This window comes from Polyodon spathula, chromosome 2, assembly GCF_017654505.1.
Source record: "Polyodon spathula isolate WHYD16114869_AA chromosome 2, ASM1765450v1, whole genome shotgun sequence".
NCBI lineage: Eukaryota > Metazoa > Chordata > Actinopteri > Acipenseriformes > Polyodontidae > Polyodon > Polyodon spathula.
In genome coordinates, this window is record NC_054535.1 from 90,850,051 (window position 1) to 90,861,746 (window position 11,696).

Below are 11,696 nucleotides of genomic sequence, written 5' to 3' on the forward strand. Positions count from 1 at the left end.
ATATATATATATATATATAATACATGTTTATAATGTGTTGTCCAACCCCTGTAATACACAATTCTTTAATATCTAGTAGATGTTCTTACCATATAATCTTCAATGACACTGCAATGTTTTTGTTTGTAAGAGTAGATGTAAGAGCAGATCAACAGCTACAGTGGTACAAACAATTAGTAGAATGGTGTCACAGTGGTATTTTGATATACTGCACAATGGTATCAGTGATATGCACACATTCACGCTGATAATCCTTTGCAGTACCAGTGTTTTTTTTTTTTTAATGCAAATAGTTCCACTAAATCTTACTAAATACAAGTTTCAACCATGTTTTCCTACAGTACGTAAAAGCGTATTTACTGTAGTTTAAGGGTATTATTCTTAAAAGCTATTAATGAACTACATTTACAGACCACTCTCCCTCCAAATGCATCTTCATTGTATTCTATGTAATTTTGTACTTGCATCTGGAAAGGGAGTTTCAGAACCAACTCTGCTTAACAGTTTCTGCTTTTCCAGTGACTCACGTTCTTTGAATATCTCTGACTTCCTTCATGTTCACCTCAGAAGTAGAATACAGGAATGCATGAGCATTGTAATACCTGAAGGATACATTTAGTAAAACGAAGGCATGATTACCATAATGCATACATGCGTTATATAGGATAATGTGATACCTTCGAAACCATAGTAATTCAGATTAGGTAAGAATAAGTGGAATTACTTTGTTAATTCTTTATACTTGTGTAAGGTTTACCCTATTTTCACACTACTGGCCACGTACAATCCATCCAGAGCGTGGGTTTTTGGGTTGTCTCTATAGTTTTGGGCCATGGTGATAGTTTACAGTGTCCCAATTTATGTGTGCCTGAGGGACTACTTGTGCTAAGTGAGAATTTTCTGGCAGTAAATGCTTGTAAGATTTAATTGATAGTCCTCATTAGCAACCCCCCCCCCCCCCCCCCCAAAAAAAAAAAACAATTAACATTATCATTGTTTTGGTTCTTGGACAATAGAAAGAACTGGTAATAATAATAATAATAATAATAATAATAATAATAATAATAATAATAATAATAATAATAATAATAATAATGGGATTAGTTTGTTTAATGTGACAGAATTCTGATTACATAATGCAAAAAAGGAGTTTAAAAGTAGATTTATTTGGAAAATCACCATTCATATCTGCTTTATACAAGTAGGATTTTAAACAAAATCACATTTTACATCATTTTAAAACAAAACAAACAAACAAAAAAAATACTTGAAAGCACACAAACACTATTTCAGAGCCTGTCGTGGGCTCCACCGAGTCAGTCTATTTTGTGTGTTTTCTGGCTCCCGAGGCGCTGAACAGCCAGCCTTCGAGGACGCTCTCTCTCATCTGAGCAAAAAGGCTCCTGCCAATAGGGAACCTCTTTCCTTTCCTATCCTATCCTGAGGCCACTCCTGAAACTACCTCTCCAAGTAACAACCTTTCACTCCAGCCCTGGCTCTCGCCTCGTGAAACAAACACTTCTCGATTTGAGCGAAATGATCAAACAATGAAACGAAAGGTTATTTTGGTCTTTGAGCAAATTATTTTGATCAAATTGTGAAATGGAAAATATCAAACAAGCAAAGAGCAAAACGTAAAAGAGACCGCTTCTTCAGTCTTTGAGCAAAGCGAACACTCAAATTGCGAAATGTGCTTTGAGCAAACGCACAGTTCCCAAACAGATTTTAAAGATGCTGCTCAATCCTGCAAGTAGCAATTAATTGTGGGCTGTAAAAAATGGGCAGCAAGTGAAATACAAACTGTAATACTATTTTCTTTTTTTTTTTATTGAATGAACATAAAATCAGTAAATATATATATAAATATAATATGCACATCACTGATTCATTATTTATGTATTTATTATTTATGCAGGAAGTTAACCAATTGAGACCGTGGCCTCTTTTCCAGGGGGGTCGTGGTAAGCAATTTAAGAGGATAGTGATCTCAAACATTAAACTCCAAGAGAGTTTGAAATAACGTTCATAATGTTTTCCCATTATTCATAAAGTACAGTTTTACAAAAAATAAAAATTAGCACAATTAAAAATGTATTACTTAATTCATAATATAAGACTACTGCATACACAGTATTTAAAATGCAAAAGCCCAATTAAATAAGACATAACAATTCTGTAAAACAAAGACGACTTAGTCATTGAAAAATAACAGAGAAAAGGAGTTTAAAAGTTGATTTACTTCCCTAGTGGAATAATTGTATATATTGTTTCTATTCAAATTGAGGGGGTACTTCAAGGGTAGAAGGCAGTGGTCTTTTCACAGTCATAAATTAAATAGAAACAACAATCCCAAAGTGAGTATATGTATTCAGGATACCAAGTGAAAAAAACACATTCCTCATGTACAGGGTCATTGTAAATGGCTAAACAGATTGGCACACCTATTCTAGGGTGGCTCATGCAGCTAAGAAGCCTTAGCTACAATTTTATTCAGAAAGTGGTATTAACCACCAATAAGGACTGATGATTCAATGGCCATATTACGCAACATATGCACAAAATGGACACAGCTGTGCTGCAACCTCTCTCTGATTTCTCAAGGAATTGAACCTGAAGCTCTATTTGAGGAAACTCCATGTGAAGCTGTCTAAACTGCTCTTTGTTCATCCATCCCGACTCAGTAGACTTGAATGACCTTGTCCCATTCTCCCACAGGCCAGACCCCGTTCTCCTGGACGTTGGTTGGAGAACTCTTCCAGTCCCATGTCTTAACCAGAACGTTCCAGCTCTTACCGTAATTCGCTTCAGTGTAATCCATTGTCTCACAGGGAACCTGGACCTTGAGCTCCACCAACTCAATCCAGCACAGGGTAAACTTTAGGAACATGTACCTGCACAACAGGTCAACTGGTTAGTATCAAATGCAGTTCAGTTCAGCGACTGCTGATGTTATACAACTAAAAATAAAACAACTCAAAAATTGCATTTTTTTTTTTTTTTTTTTTTTTTTTTTATTGTAGGTAATCTTAAATTGATAATTTTTAACTTGCTCCTTTCAGAATTGTTTTGTAAATATCTTCTTGTAGTTTCTCAGTTCATCTAAAGACAGTGGAGCTTGTTTAGATTATTGCAATATAAAAGCCAAATCTTTTTGCTGCTACTTGCAGTGCTTATAGATAGTCTACACCCCCTTTCAAAATTGTCACCTTTTGTTGCCTTATAGCCTGGAATTAAAATGCATTAAAATAGCTTTTTTTGTCATTTATCTACACATCCTACCAAACGACTTCAAAGTGAAAAAAATGTTCTAGTAATTTGTAGAAAATTAATTAAAAATAAAAACTGAAATAGCTTGGTTTGATAAGTATCCACCCCCCTTGTAATAGCAATCCTAAATTAGCTCAGGTGTAACCAATCGCCTTCAAAATCACGCACCAAGTTAAGTGGCCTCCACCTGTGTTAAATCGTAGTGATTCACGTGATTTCAGGATAATTTCGGCAGTTCCTGTAGGTTCTCTCTGCTGGGTAGTGCATTGCAAAGCAAAGACTCAACCATGAGCACCAAGGCGCTTTCAAAAGAATTCCAGGACAAAGTTGTTGAAAGGCAGAGATCAGGGTATGGGTATAAAAAACTATCAAAGGCCTTGAATATCCCTTGGAGCACAGTCAAGACGATTAATAGAAGTGGAAGGTGTATGGCACCACCAAGACCCTGCCTAGATCAGACCGTCCCTCCAAACTGGATGACCGAGCAAGAAGGAGGCTAATCAGAGAGGCTACCAAGAGGCCAATGACAACTTTGCAAGAGTTACAGGCTTTTATGGCCAAAGCTGGTCAGAGAGTGCATGTGACAACAATACCCCAAGCACTCCACAAATCTGGCCTGTATGGTAGGGTGGCAAGAAGGAAGCCATTACTCAAGAAAGCCCACCTTGAATCCCGTTTGAAGTATGCAAAAAAACACTCAAGAGATTCTGTAGCCATGTGGCAAAAGTTTTGTGGTCTGACAAAACTAAAATTGAACTTTTTGGCGTAAATGCAAAGTGTTATGTTTAGCGCAAACCCAACACAATCCCTATTGTGAAGCACGGTGGTGGCAGCCTCATGAGATTGGGATTTTTCTCATTGGCAGTGACTGGGGCACTGGTCAGGACAGAAGGGAAAATTAATGGAGCAAAGTACAGAGAAGTCCTTGAGGAAAACCTTCTGCCCTCTGGAAGAAAGCTGAAACTGGGATGGAAGTTCACCTTTCAGCATGACAACGACCAAAAGTACACAGCATAGCCAAAGCTACACTGGAGTGGCTAAGGAACGAAAAGGTAAATGTCCTTGTGTGGCCCAGTCAGAGCCCAGACCTAAATCCAATTGAAAATTTGTGGCATGAATTGAAGATTGCTATCCATCCACACTCCCCAAGGAACTTGATAGAGTTTGAACAGTTTTGTAAAGAAGAATGGTCAAATATTGCCAAATCTAGGTGTGCAAAGTTGGTAGAGACCTATCCCAACAGACTCACAGTTGTAATTGCTACCAAAGGGGCTTCCACCATGTATTTACTCAGGGGGGTGGATACTTATCCAATTATGATCTTTTAGTTTTGTATTTTTAATATATACTTTTGTTCTCAATAAAAACTTTTTTCCCCTTAACAGTGTGGAGTATGGTGTGTAGATAAGTGGAAAAAATTAAAAATGCATGAAACTCTGAGGCACTGACACAACAAAATGTGAAAAAAGTTCAAGGGGATGTAGGCTTTCTATAGGCAGTGTAGATCCGCAGAAGTTTTGATGAATTGCATAGTCGCTCAGGATCTTTGGAATATACAGTAACTGCAGCTCACAACCTACTTTTTTCTTTCCACTCTTGGCCTGGGTCCCTCCATTTCACACATGATCCTCCTCCTCATAGAAGAAGAAGATATCGAGTTTCACTTCTTGAGCCTGGAAGGAGAGCTCCAGGCTGTCTTCCTCCTACAATATAAGAGAAGCACTTGGGAAATCCTCAACACACAGAGTGGAAGCTTCACATTAATACATCTGGTGCTTAAGACTTTGATCATCTAAAATAAATATGCTTTGAAAGGTGTTTTTAAATATTCAAAAAGATGTCTCCATTGTATGAAAATATCAGACCTATTGATACTTCTTGTTATCAAATGTTATCAGTATAAGAAAAACCCAATTTTAAATAAAAGGCGTTTTTTTTTTTTTTTAAGTATGCTTTGCTACCAGAGCTATAACAGACCCAACCAATGGCATGTATAACCTCTACTGTTACTTGGCTCTCAAATTGGTTAAAGGGGATTGGGAGCTTCTGTCCCAATAGAGAAAACTGTAACCAGCCGATTGCACAAAAGGTAAAACTACAGATGAATGAAGTGCCACCAACACGTTATATCTGAGTGCAAAATCAACCAACTCTGGAACCATGCAGCTTTAAAAGCTTCATATTTTTTATTTATAACAAACTTTCATCCTCAACAACTAAAATGAATGCTTTTTAAAAAAAAACATATGTTTGGCTACAACTTAAAAAATGAACCCCTCAAAACATTAAGGAAATTGCCTCCTTTTATTTTAACAATGCTGTAGTAAGTTTAAAAACAGGATACCTCACAGTCGGTAAATACCATTTTTTTTTGCATTACACACATCCTTTATATTGTATACCTTTCCAAATTTGTGCTTTAGTGGAAGGCCTGCCCTCTGGAATGCTGGGATAATGTCAGACCTGTAGTCCTTTATCCATATTCCTAGGTCGACATCTTTACTGTGTGGAAAGACACTGCACTGCCTGAACCAGCCTACAATAGATAGATAGATAGATAGATAGATAGACAGATAGATAGAAAGACAGACAGAGAGACAGACAGATAACATGCATGGTAAAATAGGGGAAATCCCTGTAAATTGCATGAACCACCTCTCCATGGTTATCCTGGGTTTATCCCTAATACTAAATCCATGCAACCCAGTAAGCTGCACAACACAATCCGGTAGAGGCTTTATCCCGGCAGGGTAAAGGCTGATCAAATCAACCACCGAGATTCTAACTCTTTAGTTCCAGCTCAGGCCCTTACCCAGACAGGTCCCGCTACTCAGCCAGAACCTCATTCCCAGACTGCTCAGGGTCCTGGCCGCCAGATGAAGCAAGGTCTTGGCATTCTTCCTGAACTGCACTGCCTCCTGGGAGGTATCATCAGGGTACAGCTGTAGTGGGAATTTATCCAAACACATTTATCCAAGCATAAAATGCATTCACCCTTAAAAAAAATGAATTATTAGGTCTTCAATCAAAACAGTTAACACATCCCCTACAGTTAACATTAGGCAAAATTAACTCATTATTTTAAACTACATTTGTATAGTTATTTCATATACAAGGTGATTAGAAAATAAATTTGTATTTAACACATAATTGCATGTCCACAATGGGATATATTTTAATACAAAGCTGTAGCACTGCCATTTGTGCAACATGATTTTTTTAGTTCAAAAGAATTCAGTGCAACAACACTACTGTACAAGTAAGGAGGTGGATAGCTGATTATGCGCTTGAGAAGTTCTGTTTAAAATCTTCATTGTTGCACAAAAGCTAAACATTTCAACGTATAAAGAATGCACAATCTTATCAGGGTATGACAATTTTCTGTTGCTCAAAAGACATTTCTTCACTTCTCCCTGCTTTAAAAATGTGTATTTTTCATTCTAATGCAATTGTAATGGCTGTTTTGCGGAATGTGATTTTTGCATAGAACATATGCCAGCCACCTGGTGGTCAAATGATGTATTTGATTTTTTTGATTTTTTTTTTTAAATACATCATCGTTACTAGATCTACCTTTAAACACTCAGTCATAAGCTCTTCAGTTACACACAAAAACGTCAACACAGACAAGCATTTTGACAAGTGTGTCTCTATGAATGTATTTTGTGGTTTTATATAATTATACACCATTCCAAATCAAGCAACAGTAGGCAGACCTGATAGAAAGCCTGTGCCTCCTTGTATCTGCATTCTAGAAACCTGGAATTGGCCACTTCACCCAGAAATCGCGAGACGTTCCTTGGAATGCGCATCTCCAGACCATCAATGGAAGTCAGCAGCAGTTCTGGTCTGAAACATTAGGAAAGATATATATATATGTGTGTGTGTGTATATATATACACACACACACACACACACACACACACACACACACACACACACACACACATGTTATATGTATGTATTGTGTGTGTGTGTGTGTATAATATATATATATATATATATATATATATATATATATATATATATATATTTGTTTTTGTTGTAACAACATTGTTTTACCTCTGCGCACGTCACAGAGTGTCTCGTGACATGGGTTCATCATCTGACTCAGCTTTCGAAAGGTTTTACACAACACGAAGACGCTATACCTGCTGACAAACTATTTTTGTTTGATAAAGTTTAAGTCTGCAAAATGAATTATCCAGAACACTATAACTTATGAGAATTTACAAGTCTTATTATGTTATATCACACAATATATACATACATATATACATATATGTACATATATATATATATATATATATATATATATATATATATATATAATATATATATATATATATATATATATATATATATATATATAGAGAGAGAGAGAGAGAGAAAAAAATACTTTTTTTTTTTTTTTTTTAAATATATAAAGTAGTACATATCTGTCTACCTGTCATACGCCCCGGCTTGGTGTCCAAAATCCAGTTTTCGGAAGGGCCCAAATTTCCTGTCCATGTTCGGCTTGAGCCGCAGGGGTCCATGCCAGAGGTAGTTGCCGCTCCTCTCATAGAATACTACCAGGTGGACAGCGTGAGACTGCAGCCTGAAGATAAAGTGCAGTGGGATCTCGGTCCCAGACAGGTCATCCATGCCAGCCAGACGCAGGTCCTTCCCACGCAGCTCCAGAAACTCAAACCCCTCTCCGCAGCAGACCTGGCCAGTGCAGCCTGATCACCAAAACAAGAGGGATCCACTTTAGTTCTGTTGGTGATTATAACTTCTCTTTCACTTTAAGAGCAAAATGTGTATTATGAATGTTTTATAGAACTGCCTTCTAATAACATAAATAATAAGTTGTGCTGATAAATCTAGAACTACTGAACTCAGCATGCTCTCCCCTTTTATACATGCACACAAGACAAGAAATGTGTATTACTTACATCATAGCTCCACAGTTTGGCTTACAATGCAAATGTAGCAAACTCTCTCAGGGCACAGAAATACTTGCAGCTTGGCCCTTTAGTGTCACTCTCCTTCAGTTGCTGTGTATCTGGAGTTAGTAAGCCCAGGATCACAGGGTCGATGAGGTACACTGGCAAGTTGTGTCTGCCCACCAAGTCGAGGTACTTTTTAACCGCCTGCTATAAAGGGAGGACCGAAATCAAACTGATGGTTTAATACAAGTGGTTGAGGGTACATTTCATTATAATGAGTAACTTTACTCCCTTAACTCGTTATTAATGATGTAAATGCAGTTATAACTGTATATGCCTTCTCTCCTTACAGTTCATGTGGCATGGTTCAGTGTATTATATGAATATACCCAAAATGTTATTTTAATATGTCTGTTTAAAATTCCCCACTAGATTCAAGCCATTCTCTAATTAATTTCTACTAGAAGTAACATCAACCCTGAAAAACAACATGTGTGTGATACTTACCCACTGTGCATCATTTGCAGACAGGCTATTAAAATTACGCACTCCATCCTAAAAATGAGACATTGTGTGTTATTTGAAGGGTCTGACTGACAAAACCATACTGATTACAGTAAATACAAAGTACAGTTAAAACAACAAAAACAGGGTATTATTCAACATCACACAATTCATCAATTAAAAAAAAAAAAACATACAATAAATTTTAAAACAAGGATAAAAACTGCATACCTTTGACAAATACTGCTTATAATAATACAGCTGGAATAAGAGGAATATTGAACTGGTCACAGTCAGAAGGGCCAAAATAACGGACTTGTTAATCCTAGGCATTAGTCTTCCTCAGTTTCTTTGTTATGATTAAACAGCTGATGGTACTGGGTGCTCTTGTTCATCTTTACTTATACTTTCGATGACATGCATCCTGTTGGAAATAATGTGACAAGATGTATTTGTATAGGGCTGGGATTAGGGCCCCCATAGCATACAGTGCCAGCTTTTGTGTTATGTGTTTTTTTATTAACCATTGTGTAAAGGTATTAAACCCACAGTAAAAAACAGTATGTCTCAAATGCATTTGCAATGGGAGTAATATTTTCAGCCGGACATTAATAACAATTAATTGCTTTGGCTTCTTTAGAAACACACTGAAAATGTTTTATGAATAACAAGAGTAATTGCATTAATCTTTATAATAAAAACCTTTACAAAACTCACAGGATTCATTGTTGAACTTACAAAAATTAAATACTGTAAATCATGAATATTTAAATATATCAAAAGCACTGTATATTAAATACATTACTAATAAATTGTACAAATCAACTGTAATGTGCGCTATGCATTTAAAATACAATAAATAAATAAAGTGTGTAAAGCAGCTGCTTTACGGATATGGATTAGCTTCCTGTTAAACTCACGAGGAAAGGGCTACTTAGTGACGTTCACTTGTTTCTACGTGGTCACACTCCACAAACAGAACAGGCCTATATAGTCAGTTTTACATTGCAAATGAGCAGCAAACCTTTAGTTTTAATAAACAACCACTAATGTGTAATTCAGCTGTATTGCACAGACTCAGGTACTAACTAATTATCGATAATGGATAATTGCAAAGCATATGACATGGTTTATTTAGATTTCCAGAAAGCTTTTGACAAAGTCCCGCACAAAAGATTAATTCTCAAACTGAACGCAGTTGGGATTCAAGGAAACACATGTACATGGATTAGGGAGTGGTTAACATGTAGAAAACAGAAAGTACTGATTAGAGGAAAAACCTCAGAATGGAGTGTGGTAACCAGCGGTGTACCACAAGGATCAGTATTAGGTCCTCTGCTATTCCTAATCTACATTAATGATTTAGATTCTGGTATAGTAAGCAAACTTGTTAAATTTGCAGACGACACAAAAGTAGGAGGAGTGGCAAACACTGTTGCAGCAGCAAAGGTCATTCAAAATGATCTAGACAAGATTCAGAACTGGGCAGATACATGGCAAATGACATTTAATAGAGAAAAGTGTAAGGTACTGCACGCAGGAAATAAAAATGTACATTATAAATATCATATGGGAGATATTGAAATTGGAGAAGGAATCTATGAAAAAGACCTAGGAGTTTTTGTTGACTCAGAAATGTCTTCATCTAGGCAATGTGGGGAAGCTATAAAAAAGGCTAACAAGATACTCGGATACATTGTGAAAAGTGTTGAATTTAAATCAAGGGAAGTAATGTTAAAACTGTACAATGCACTTGTAAGACCTCATCTTGAATATTGTGTGCAGTTCTGGTCACCTCGCTATAAAAAAGATATTGCTGCTCTAGAAAGAGTGCAAAGAAGAGCGACCAGAATTATTCCGGGCTTAAAAGGCATGTCATATGCAGACAGGCTAAAAGAATTGAATCTGTTCAGTCTTGAACAAAGAAGACTACGTGGCGACCTAATTCAAGCATTCAAAATTCTAAAAGGTATTGACAGTGTCGACGCAAGGGACTTTTTCAGCCTGAAAAAAGAAACAAGGACCAGGGGTCACAAATGGAGTTTAGAAAAAGGGGCATTCAGAACAGAAAATAGGAGACACTTTTTTACACAGAGAATTGTGAGGGTCTGGAATCAACTCCCCAGTAATGTTGTTGAAGCTGACACCCTGGGATCCTTCAAGAAGCTGCTTGATGAGATTTTGGGATCAATAAGCTACTAACAACCAAACGAGCAAGATGGGCCGAATGGCCTCCTCTCGTTTGTAAACTTTCTTATGTTCTTATGTTCTAATTAACATACCTGTCAGTGTCCACCACCGTAGTGCACTGCATTCTGCACCTGAATTTATGCAACGCTGTTTTTCCTTTGCTGCAACACTAGGGATAGCGTACGTATTTATAACACTCCTCCGATGTGCTTGTATGATTAATGCCCTTTAACTAAAATGTGATTTTTAGTCACAGAAAAAAAATACACCATGAATAATAATGGACTATTTCTGGTTCTTTAGCTTAGTTCCTTTATAGAGGTTGACTGCGCTGCAGTGTACCATACAGTAAAACACAGTAACAGTAAATCACAGTCAACCGTAACAAAGCACCGTGAGAGGTATGGAACTAGAAAAAAAACATGATAAACCGAGGTAGGTAAATGTGTTTTATATAAGCGGCATGCTAAAACGTATTCTGGGATTTTTAGCACTGAATGTCTTCTGACTGTACTACAGTATGACTGAGAGACGATAATGTCTGGAACGGCATACTAACAGAAAACAATTCAGTACACAATGAGCTAAAGAAATGAAAACCCTCCACAATACGTCAACTTGTGCATGAAATGTGATTGATACACGTCAGCTGAGGGAGGGGGCCGAAACGAATAAATAGAGATGCATATTCTTACTGTCGCAACGCGTACTGTGCAGTTTCTTGAAAACCAAATAGAATTCCCATAGCATCCACGAAACACTCAAACACAGTGTCTGCTCCGAAAGGAAGCGGCTGACTCATGT

At 37.0% G+C, this 11,696-nt stretch overlaps 1 pseudogene; it reads right to left on the minus strand.

Moving 5' to 3' along the window:
* Positions 1-1,179: 1,179 nt before the first annotated feature.
* On the minus strand, positions 1,180-9,422 carry LOC121327165 (annotated as a pseudogene).
* Positions 9,423-11,696: the final 2,274 nt, after the last annotated feature.